General features: G+C 45.5%; 1 protein-coding gene and 1 long non-coding RNA gene across 10 annotated transcripts in view; one reads left to right on the forward strand and one right to left on the reverse strand.

The window, feature by feature from the left end:
• SNX29 (sorting nexin 29) overlaps positions 1-12850 on the reverse strand; it is a 589016-nt gene that overhangs the window by 341504 nt on the left and 234662 nt on the right. The gene's annotated exons all lie outside the window — the stretch shown is intronic.
• On the forward strand, positions 1012-3009 carry LOC138917013 (uncharacterized). The gene is made up of 2 exons (XR_011424336.1): positions 1012-1269; positions 2645-3009. It is a non-coding gene; the product is annotated as an uncharacterized lncRNA (long non-coding RNA).

A 12850-nucleotide genomic window follows, 5' to 3' on the forward strand; every position in this document is an offset into this window, starting at 1 on the left:
ACATGGGGCTAAAAGTCACAAGAAGGGTCAAAGTGGGTTTTAAGAAGCAATTAGCAGAAGACTAGGGGTTTATTCTCTGGAAAAGGTAAAACAGCAGGTCTGGACTGAGTTGAAGGTGGGGGCATCTTACTGAAAATGGAGAGGGAGAGAAATAACGCATGCTGAACTTTTGAGGTTCTTCCATTCTTCTTCCCTCCCCTCCCTGCCCATTCCCAGAACAGGAGGCCGCCAACAGAGGCCTCTGAGCAAGGGAACAGAAAGCATCTTCCTGGGAGTCTAACCAGCTGGAGAGAAAAGACCTGAAGAGACCGACCTGGGGGCTCTCCAGTGAAATGGCATAGCCAGGTCACCCCATCAAGAAACAATCATAGGATTTTTAACCTGCTTTTTAGTACCCCACTCCTACATCTGAGTAGATAGCCAGAAATTACCTTACACTTGTGACAAGCTCCTAAAATGAAAGATAGAAACCAGAATAAACAGACAGAAAAACAACTCAGGAAACAGACACAACTTAGGGAAAAGAATACTTCAAAAGCAAACCATCGGTAATATTCCCAGAGAGAGAGAAGATGGTGTCATTGAGAAACAAGAATTGGAAGATAGTTAAAAGGAAGAAACAAGAACACAGAGAGCAAAAGAGCACTTTTGGAAAGTAAAACTATAACAGCAGAAATGGAACACTAGATATAAAGGATAGAAGGTAAGAAAATTTCCAGAAAATAGAGCCAAAGGATAACAAAATGGAAAACAGAAATAATATGGACAGTTACCAAATGAGAAGAGCTCAGGAAAGGGAAAAAAAGGATAATACAGAGGGGAAGAAATCAAAGATATAATTCAAGAAATGTCCCAGAATCAACAGACATGAGTATTAAGATAGAAGAGCTCCGTGAACACCGGGCACAAAGGATGGGACGAGAGTCATGCTCACGTACCTCACAGTGAAATGTTAGAACACGGGGGACAAAGAGAAGAAGCTACAAACTTCCACAGCGGAAGCAGAACTTTGATAAAGGATAGAAAATTAGTAATGGCATAGGATTTCTAAACAGTAACACCGTAAGCTAGAAAACAATGAAGTGATACCATCAACATCCTGAGGGGAATTATTTCCAACCTAGAATTATATAGCAAACCAAACCATGTGAGAAGTAGGTAAAGACGTTTTCAGACACGCAACCTCTCAAAAGTTTTACCTCCCATCAAAGAAAGAAATCTAGGAAGAGGAAAACAGAGATTCCAGGAAACAGGGGATCCAACACAAAAGTAAGTAAGAAAATTACTCATAATAACCAAAAAGTGAAAGAAACCCACGTGACCATCACAGATGAACGAATAAACAAAATGTGGTGTGTCCATACAATGGGATATTATTCAGCCATGAAAAGGAATGAAGTATTGAGACACACTCCAACATGGATGAACCTTGAAAACATCATGCTAAGTGAAACAAGCCAGATACAAAAGGCCCCATATTGCCTGATTCCCTGAAATGTCCAGAATACATACTGGCTTCAAGCGGGTAGCGGGTAGGAGGTAGGAGGTAGGAGGTAGGAGGAAGGAGGGGTGGGAGTGAATGCAAATGGGTACAAGGTTTCTTTTTGGCGGCAATAAAAATGTCCTGTAATTAGATAGCAGTGATGGTTGCACAACTTTGTGAATGTGCCAAAACCACTGAATTGTGCACTATAATAGGGTGAATTGTACGGTATATGAACTATGTCTCAGTAAAGGAGGAGGAAGAGGGGAAGGAGTGACCTGGAAGGTGGAGGCCCCCCGAGCAGGCAGGCTTCTTCCCGTACAGCAGCTCAGAGGACTCCAGGAGAGACTGTCTCAGGGTGACACCGACAGCTAAAGCGTTTGAGCCTACTGACGAGATTTACATCACTGAGGGAGCATCTGGAGTTGAATGAGGATAAGTATACAGAAGACCAACACATTTTTTTAAAAAAAGATAAGCATTAACTCAAAAGAAATAAAAAAGTTGTGCAAAAATAATGATCATGTACTTCGAGGTTCAACTGCAGACAGCATTTTCAGAGTCATAATAACGTAATCTTGAACCACCGACCAAACCAAACTGACAATATGCTGTGCTAGATTATATGACAGATGGGAGGGGTGTGTGTTTGCGCTTCACGGGGGTGGGGGGATCAAAGACAGCTGCTCTTCATCTTCCACGGTGAGAAATCAATAAATAACACCTACAACTGAGAAACCAACAAGTGGCAATAGACACATGTTACGCAGAGGTACCAAGGTAACTATGAAAAGAGTCGGTTAAAAAGTCTGAAGCACGTGCTTGTGGGGAGTAGGCAATGGGGGAGAGTGGTGGCTAGAATCATCAGGTCTTTTATAATAAGGTTATCTGCAAAATTTTCATTTAAAAAAAAAACATTTGATTTTAAAAAAAGAAACAGAACTTGAGAGGAGGCTGCACTTAGAAACGAGACTTCGATAAGATAGTAGCCCCCATTAGAGCAGGGCAGGCGCCCCATCATGACGTAGGATGTAGCTGGTTGGTGAAGCCGGGAGCGGGTACACATCTCAGGTGTAACAGACAGGTAACCCACGTTCCCACTCTGTGCTTTCCCACACGACCTTCTGGTCTCTGCCTGACCTAAGCTGCTTCCCTCCACAGAGAGATCCCGCTGATCGGGAAGACATCCAACCTGCTTGATGTCTGCACATCCCATTAGAAATCAAGGGCTGGCCTTCTGTCCTCAGGCACCAGGCCCTCTGTAGGTATACTTAAGAGGAATCAGCAATCTTCTGCGCCGGGGGAAGCCGATGCATAAATAAGCTTTTCAACCTTCAAGACTGGGGAGACAGACCTTGGACAGTCATTTATTTATAGAAAGTCTCTTAGAAACGAGCCAGTCAACCTTCCCCTGGAACTATCTGACCTCCTGCTGCCCTGGTTCAGCTCCTGCAGCTTTAACAAGGACGCCAGAAACTTCAATCTCATGTATTAAATAATATAATAAACAACTAATCACAACTATATCATACTTATCTCGTTAGTAGACAGCATCTAAGATGGCCCGCAGTGATCCCTCCCTCCCGGTACTCACATTCTTATATAATCGCCACCCCTTGAGTGTGGGCTAGACTTACTGACTCACCTCTAAGGAACAGAATATGGCATTCTGTCACTTCCGCGATTACGTTATAAAAACACTGGCTTCTGTCTTGGGTGCCCTCTCTCACTCACTCTGAGGAAATCCAGCTGCCATCTTGTAAGCGGCCTTATGGAGAGACCCAGAAGACAAGGAAATGATATAGTCAATCAACAGGCAGTAAGGACCTGGGGTCTGCCACCAAGCCACGGGAGTGGACTCGGATCCTCCCCTAGTCAAGCCTTGAGAGGACAGCTGCAGCCGCATAAGAGACCCGAGCCAGAGCAATGGCTAAGCCACGCCTGGATTCCTATCCTACACAAACTGAAGGAAGTAAATGCTTACTGTTTTAAGCTGCTAAGTTTGGAGGTAATTTGTTACACAGCAATAGACAACCAATACAGCACCTTCAATCATTCAACAGGTACTTGTGCAGAGACTACTCTGAGTAAGACTGAGTTAGACCCTGGAGTTATGGGGATAGTGATATGGCTCCACATGGATGACATTTATAATAAGGGAAACTAAGACATGAATTTGGCCACTATATCTCTATAGCTCAGGGATTAATATTAGAAAAGTGAAGGGAGCCATTTAATTGATCAGACACTTTCCTCCTCTCTACTGGCAAGGTGAATATGCGGCAAGGCACAGGAAGTCAGTCATCCCATTAGACTAAGTTTATACAAGCACATATGATTTGTTCATTTTCAAGTCAAGAAGATTTCACCTGCCTTGGGAGCAAGAGAACATTTGGGTTTTCAAGGAAGGCAGCACAATAAAAGCCTGAGTAACATCAAGTCAATTGAGAGCCAAAAATAACAAGTTACACCCCGACTCCATACTCTCTGCACATGCCCCAATGAACAAATCAACTTGGAGATGATCAATTGTGATGGAATTCTGAAAGTCAAATATAAATAAATACTAACACTCACGATTGATCAAAGCAAAAGTTTGTTTTAAGGTACATATTTCCTGAGACTGATCTATTAGTTTTGGAATGGAAATAAAGACCTCTTTTTTTTCTTTTTTTGGAGGAAGATTGGCCCTGAGCTAACATCTGCTGCCAATCCTTCTCTCTTTGCCGAGGAAGACTGGCCCTGAGCTAACATCGTGCCCATCTTCCTCTATTTTATATGTGGGATGCCTGCCACAGCATGGCTTGGTAAGCACCTGGGATCCCAACCAGTGAACCCCAGGTCACCAAAGTGGAATGTGTGAGCTTAACCGCTGCGCCACTGGGCTGGCCGCTAAAGACAATTTAATAGCCCAGGAAAAAAGCATACTTCTCCATTAGTGTCAATAGCTCACTCTGAATTCAAGAACACAAGGCTTGAAAACATTGGTTAGCACTGCAATCTTAAACCTAAAATTTAATTATTAACCATTTCAATCCACATTTTGAGCTGCTTTGACCGTGTTCAGAACTTTACCTTCTGCCCTGCTCAAGGACTGCAAGAAGAGGGCAGCTGCTGGTACCCAACAAGACGGAAAGAAACGTTCATCTACATCGTTAGATAAGTCTCTTCTCCAAAATTAAAATAAGCTGCACTGAAAAGCCAAAACATAAAGACAGGTCCAAAAGCACAAAAGAAGGAAGAGCTGTATTTAATGTGCTAACAAAATTTGAGAGCTGCATCCGTACACATGGGGTTCTCATAAAAATAAAATAATAATTTTGCTTCATCTTATGTAGCACTTCGCAGTTTACAAAGCATCTTCAAGCGCACCCTCTCACGGGAGCCCCCATCCAGAGCTCAGTCCAGCCACGTTAAGTTCATGCTGAAGGCGAAGACGTCTACATCCTTTGTCTAGCACAGGATGCCCCCTTAACCCATTCACCCTAGCTTATACCTGCATTATTCGTAGCAAAACCCACTCTGTTTACTTGCAGCAATTTTCCTTGTATTCTCACGATGGCATAACTACAGAAATTCAAATTCAACTCCAAATGGAAAAATTTGGCAAAAACAATAAGCCTTCTCTTTTTAAATCCAAATAGACACTGAAACGTGTTTGGTAGAAGCATGAAGATATTTGCTTTCAATCAGAATGATCTTTCATGTTCCAGGAAATCTGTGGGTTAGTCAGCGCCATTAGCAGGTCATTTAAACTCAGAGAACACGACAGTTTTCCACCTCCTTGCAGCCTGCCATTCCTTTCGGAGGTGTCTGTGATAAATCATCTAAAACAAGCAGACAATATGCAGGTCTCGCCAGCAGGCACCAGAGAACACATGGGGTTCTGCCCAAATTATTTTAAGCAAAACTTCAAATACCTTGGAGAGCAGCATGGCAAACAGTATGATAAGGTTACTGTGTTGCTTTGAATTTGAACAAGCTTAGCATGACCCCAGATGCAAACAATGTGAGATGCTGGCGGCGGAAGAGGATAAAGAACCATTTTAAATTCAGAGATGACTCCCTTGAACATTCTAATGGGCAAAAGGAGGTGTGCCAGGTCCTGGAACAGCAGGCCAGGTTTGGTGTGATGGGAAATCTGGGACACTTTAAGGTTCTGAAGGAGAAAGGTTCCTCCTGGGCTAGGTGACAAAGATCCCTGCAAGACAGCAGGTACTGACAGTTGTTCCAGCAAAGGAAGTGGTCTTTGTAATAACAGCATCCACTGTTTGCCAAGTGCTCGCTGTGGCAAGGGGAGAGCATGGGGAACAGGACACTGAGAGCTCTGCAATCAGAAAGATACCAGGTGCCAAAGTCTAGCCCCACCACTCACCAGTGAGTGACCCCAGGGCAAGTGTTTCATTTATTCATTCAACAACTAGCTACTGAAGATTCATTACATACCAGGCTAGAGATACAAGGACGTATTAAGGGGAAAAAAGGTGAATGCCAATATGAAGCTTACACTCAAGCAGGGGGATGGAGAAAATAAAGAAGTGACTAATATGTCAGCTGTGGGAAGTGCTAAGGGAGGGTTAAAGCATGAGAAAATGATGGTAGAAGAGTCCTAATTAAATACAGTGGGAGGAAGGGCCTCACTAGGGAGACATCATCTGAGCAGAGATTAGAACAAAGTGGGGGAGGGAGCCACGCAAGCCCTGGGGGAGAGCATTCCTGGGAACAGCAAGTGCAAAGGCCCTGATGTAGGCATAGGCCTAACGTGTTTCAGGAATGGCAAGGAAGCCAGTGTGGCTAAAGCATAATGGATGAGGGAGAGATCAACAGGAAATGAGACCACAGAGGAGATGGCAGGGGTTTGCAGGCTACAGTATTTTATTCTGAGCAAAATGAGACGCCCCTGGAAGATTCTAAACAAAAGGTGGGATGATCAAGCTTATTTTTTTTTTTTTTGGAGGAAGATTAGCCCTGAGCTAACATCTGCTGCCAATCCTTCTCTTTTTACTGAGGAAGACTGGCCCTGAGCTCACATCCGTGCCCATCTTCCTCTACTTTATATGTGGGATGCCTGCCACAGCATGGGTTGCCGAGCAGTGCCATGTCCGCACCCGGGATTTGAACCGGCAAACCCCAGGTCACCAAAGTGGAATGTGTGCACTTAACCGCTGTGCCACCAGGCCAGCCCTGATCAGGCTTATTTTTCTAAAGCTCATTCTACCAGCTATATGAAGGGGTAAGTGAGGAGGCTCGGAGGGTAGGTGTAGCAGCCAGGGAGGTGACCTGCTCAGGCCTCCCTTCAAGGAAGAACGGGCCATTCTCTGCAAAGAGTGCAGTTAGCTGACAACCTCCAGCTCCAGCACTTTCCAAATGTGCTGCTCCTCCTGGGCAGCCCTAGCCAATGGCTGAGCACAGAGAGGGGTTTCTGCCCAATGCAGGAATCTTTACACCGAGCTCCCCGCTGGGTTGGGTGGGCGACACTTTGCCAGATCTGCATCCAGGTCTGAGGCTCTCGCTGCCCAATGCTGCTTGCCCCTGCCCTTCACAGGCCTCCCCCCCAGCACACCTCCTGCACTCCCAACTTGGAACTAGCATCTTCTCCCCAGAGAACCCAATGGACATAGCTAGTTCAGATGCTACGTCCGTGGTCTAGGCAAGAGGTGATGATGCCAGCCTGGACCATGGTGACAACAATGAGTCTGACAAGGAGCAGAAGAAGACAAGGAAAAATGGTCAGTAAGACTTGCTGATAGATTTCATGTGGGGTTTGGATAAAAAGAGAAGTCAAGCTAACACTAAGATTTTTGGCCTGAGGAACCTGGAAGAATGGAGCTGTCACTTCACTGAGCAGGGGAAGACTGGGGAAGGAGCGGGTGCTGGGGGGAAGAGGTGAGTGACCACCAGGAGATTGGGGTTCAGACAAGTCAAGTCTGAGACAACCATTAGCCATCTGAGAAAAAATATCACAAACGCAGCAGCACACGAGTCTGGAGTTTAGGGGAGGGATGAAGGCTGCAGATATAAAATTAGGAGTCAATAGCATAAAGATGATAAAAACCAAAGGACTAGGAGAGAACATTCGAACTTTGAAAGCTCAGTTTCCTCTTGCTGTAAAATAGGCATAACAGCGGCCCCAACCCCAAAGAGCCACAGGTGAAACACCACGATGCAGGCCAGGCACTCGGCCCGGTGTGGCCAGGAGGACACAGGCCGTTACTGCCGGGGTCAGCGTTTAGCTGTGGTTCTTACTCGCCGGGCACACGATGAAGCACTTTATTATTTCCTGTTCTCACAATAAACGTGCAAGGCAGATATTATTAACCCCAGGAAAATAGTTTCCGAGGGGTTAAGCAATTTGCCCAAGGTCAGACAGCTATCAAATGACAGAATCAGGAATTAAACCCAGGCCCGGTTCCTTCCCCCACAAGGTGCTGCCTGCCCCAGCCCAGCCAGCCAAGCGCTGAGATGCGCCCCCTCCCTCGCTCAGGCCTTTGTCCAGCAGACATTCAGGAGGCCCAAAGCTAAGAACTGGCGAAAGAGGGAAGCGGTGCGAATCTCTCCCGCCCCGGTGACGACACAGACAGAGGAAACCACCACTGCCCCCTGCCCCGACATGGCTCCAGCCTCACGAAACCAGGGGTCACCAGGCCAGCAAGTCTCGGCATCTCTCAGGAGAGTTTCCGTCAGGGCTTTCTGATTTAATAATCAACATGTTATAGCTTTTTAGGGATGGGGCAACGGACGAACTCTGACTGCTGCTCAGCTAATTTCAACCTTGGGAAAGGGAGTCCCCCAAAACTGAGTGGTCTTTATTCAACCTAGAGTTTCCCATGAGAAGCCAGGACATAATACTTGAAGAAGGTGGCGTGAAACAGACAAGAGATCTTGGCATTGAAAAGGAATGGCTGCTCCCAACTGGTGTGGGAGAAGTTCCACCACCCGGCCACGGTTTCAGGCTCCACCCCATAACATCTCTAGGCAGCAATGAAGGGGCAAAGGAGCTCCTGTTTCCTGAGCCCCATTGGCACGGAGCTGCCATCCACTTGTGGCTCCAAATACCATCGCTCCACATCTCCACTGCAGAGATGAGAAAGAGAGGTCTGGGTTATTTTCAAAAACTGTAATGACGGACCCAGCAATACAAAGGGCAGCCTGCCTGATTTCAAGGCCCCACGCTCTTCCCAACTCACCACACGGCTTCCCTACCATCCGGAGCCTTCTCCCCACGTTGGGACCAGTTTCCACTTGCAACAGACTTCCCAGGCCATGTCCTACAACTCCAAAGGAAACCCACTTCCCTACATGAGTAAACATACACGCTTGTGTTTTGGGCTGCCTACGCATGGATACATGATAAATTTAAAACTCTGCAGAAAGGTGAAAGCAAATTCTTCACAAACTTGACAGAAACCCAACCACCACCTCACAGATAGATGATTCCCTGGTGAAAAGCAGGGGCCTCACATGACAGCCACGCTATGAAAACGTCACCCTGAGAGTGTCCTAGCGTTGATCTCCACACCAACGAAACCCATACAGAGAGTAGACTCATCTGCATCCCTCAAAACAGGACAGAAACCATGGGATTGAGGCGGATATTGTTTTTAATAACAGAGGAGGAATTGTATATGATCAGAATTGTGGGCTGTGACACAAGGTGTCCCTGGGTTCAAATCTTGGCTCTGTCATAACTAGAGAGTTCTTAGACATATTACTTCATTTCTCTGAGCCTCAGTTTCCTCATCTGTAAAATGGGATAACAATATCTCTTGTGAGGATTAAACAACCAAAGAATATGAACTACTTCATATTCTTACTCCAAGCATTAATGATTACCTTTTTTTTTCAGACAAATGCAAAGTGAGAGCCTGCCTTCTTTTTCAAATCAAAAAGGCTCTTCACTGGACAGCCACATGTAAAAGAATGAAAATCAACCATTCTTTTTCACCATTTACTAAAACAAACTCAAAATGGATCAAAGACCTAAAGATTAGGCCTGAAACAATAAGTCTTCTAGAAGAGAATATCGGCAGTACACTCTTCGACATCAGCTTCAAAAGAATCTTTTCGGACACCATAACCCCTCACATAAGGGAAACAATAGAAAGAATAAACAAATGGGACTTCATCAGACTAAAGAGCTTCTTCAAGGCAAGGGAAAACAGGATTGAAACAAAAAAAACAGCCCACTAATTGGGAAAAAATATTTACAAGTTATTTATCCGACAAAGGGTTAATCTCCATAATATACAAAGAAATCACACAACTCAACAATAAAAAATCAAACAACCCAATTACAAAATGGGCAGGGAACATGAACAGACATTTCTCCAAAGAAGATATACGGATGGCCAATAGACACATGAAAAGATGCTCATCATCACTAATCATCAGGGAAATGCAAATCAAAACTACACTAAGATATCACCTTACACCTGTTAGAATGGCAAAAATATCCAAAACCAAGAGTGACAAATGTTGGAGAGGCTGTGGAGAAAAAGGAACCCTCATACACTGTTGGTGGGAATGCAAACTGGTACAGCCACTATGGAAAACAGTATGGAGACTCCTCAAAAAGTTAAGAATAGAAATACCTTATGACCCAGCCATCCCACTACTGGGTATCTATCCTAAGAACCTGAAATCAGCAATTCCAGAAGTTCCATGCACCCCTACGTTCATCGCAGCATTATTCACAATAGCCAAGTCATGGAACCAACCTAAGTGCCCAGCAACTGATGACTGGATAAAGAAGATGTGGTATATATATACAATGGCAGTACACTCTTCGACATCAGCTTCAAAAGAATCTGACAAAGTTGTCCCATTCACAACAACATGGATGGACCTTGAGGGTATTATGTTGAGTGAAATAAGCCAGACAGAGAAAGACGAACTCTGTATGACTCCACTCATAGGTGGTAGATAACATATGGACAAAGAGAATTGATCAGTGGTTGCCAGGGGAAAGGGGAGGTGGGGGGAGGGCACTAGGGGTGAAGTGGTGTACCTACAACTTGACTAATAATGATGTACAACTGTAATTTCACAAGGTTGTTAACTATTATAATCTTAATTAAAAAAAAGCCTCTTCACTAGAAGTTTCCATCTCCTATACGTCTTTCCAGAGAAGTCTGCTCACCTGTTTAGAGGCCACATCTCTCCTCCAAGAGATCATCTAAATATGTAACACACGCACAGGGGCAGCTGGGAATGACTGCAGCATCAGACCAGAAGTGTCATCGCACCCTCTGCCAGCCACATTTTCACCTGCTCGGTGATGCAGCCTAGCAGAGACTCTGCTGGAAACTCGAAAGCTGTGTCCCCCCCTGGGTGAAAAGCAGTTTGACAGTGAAAACCGCTTCCTTTGCTGGAAGGAAACATGCAGCTAGGCATGCCAGACTGGGTGATTCTCGCCCTGAGCCAAGCGGTGCCAGCATTTGCTGAACGGAATGCTGGGCCCAACTGCACCCCCACAGGTCCACGAAGGGTCAGCTTGTCAGCAACGCGACGAGGTGACATGGACGGCTCCAAATGTTATTTTTAAAACAACACTCCAAAACACAGATGCTTCTACAGAGCTGTGAGTCGCCTGGTTCTGTTTTGGTGGGAGGGGGGACAGGAAGGGGCAGGGAGGAAGGACAACATCTAGGGGTGTCCCTGATTGTCTGAGCAAGGACAAGGGCATGCCCAAGCTGTCGCCCTTGGTAACCTGGGGTGCAGAGAGCAGTAGACAAGCAGCAGTAGGTAACCATCATTTGGAACAACAAGTGTGTGCGTCCCTTTTGCAATTCATGCTGAAAGCAGCAAAGCTGTACACATCAGAGGCAGAAATTGCTCGCCTGTAATCCCTGGGCTACAGGAATCAAAACCTTCCTTGGGAAATCACTGCACTACCTGCCCTGAAGAAGAGACTCCTGGGATTTCAAAAGCCCCTGTGGAGGATTCCTCTGAACTGCCTCAAGCCCAGGACTCGGTGCCACACCACAGGCGGTTAGACATGGTGCAGTTAGAAAAGTAAACGTGTCCACGGAATGAGAGGGACACGACAGCGCAAAAGGCCCAGGAGCTGGAGTCAGATGGACCAGCTTCAAATCCAAGCTCGGTCACTTTCTGCCAGGCAGTCAGCTGCCCTCGCCCGGTCCCTGCTCAGTAAAGGAGAGGCCACCACACTGACCCTGGAGCGCAGCGCTGGAGGGTTCCACGAGGACGGAGATGAGGCAACCAGCAGAGGCCTGGGGCTGAAAGCATCCTCCATACATGGTGATGGTGGTGGCAGTTGTTGGGGTAATTAACAAGACATCTGACTGTGACCCCGACTGGCTACCTAGGCTCTGTCATGTTTCTCTGAACCCACAAAACACCCAGCACCAGACGGGGCACAGATGAGATTCTCCACACCTCCTGACTAGCAGACCGCCGCCTCTTGGAATCTAAATGTATCTACTTAATGTGAAAATCAGTCAACAAACATGTGCCACTCTTACTGGAATGCCATCTAAGTGATAAGCTTATTTTCTCAAATTATGAAAGACATATTCACTGCAGAAAAAAATCTGTTTTTACATTTTTATGCCCCTATTGTACACACACCAGACTTCTGCAAATCAAGGAATAGAAACAGGGTATAAATCCCACCCCAGCCAACAAGTCATAGGATAATCCATCATATTTCTAGACAGCTCATATTCTCTCCAGGGTGTGTGCACGCCCGCTCTCTCACTTGGCCCATACAGCTACTCAGGGATTGGGTGACTTTCCAAGAAGACAAGACACACAATAGTGATCGCTAATATTTACTGGATTCTTACTAAGTGCTCAGCACTACTGTAAGCACTTTACATGCACTGATACATTTCATCCTCCTTCCCATTCTGCAAGTGAGGGAGCCGCATCTCCGAGCCTAAACACCATACTACACTGCTCTACGGGAGCTCCAATCCCTCCCTTCGACCAGATCCATGTGGCCTGACTCAGATGAGAATCTTGACTCCAGAGGGAAAGCCTGCTTCAGACAGACTGGGCTGGCTATTCTCCAGGATGGTGGCTTTTTCCCACACGCAGTACCACATGCCAAAAAAGAAAAACCCACTAAGAGTCAGGAAACCTTGATATTACAGAAGTGACCACTTATTTTCTATGCCCCATTTAATTACAAATTCAAAAGTAACACATCAGTACAAGTTTGTTGTTAATAAAGTTAAACCCAAGAGAACTGAAAACATATGTCCATACAAAAACTTGTATTCAAATATTCATAGCAGTATTATTCCTAATAGCCAAAAAGTAGAAACCACTGAAATGTCTATTGATGAATGGATAAACGAAGTGTGGTATATCCATATAATGGAATATTATTTGGCCATGAAA

This window comes from Equus caballus, chromosome 13 (assembly GCF_041296265.1).
Source record: "Equus caballus isolate H_3958 breed thoroughbred chromosome 13, TB-T2T, whole genome shotgun sequence".
NCBI classification, from domain to species: Eukaryota; Metazoa; Chordata; class Mammalia; order Perissodactyla; family Equidae; genus Equus; species Equus caballus.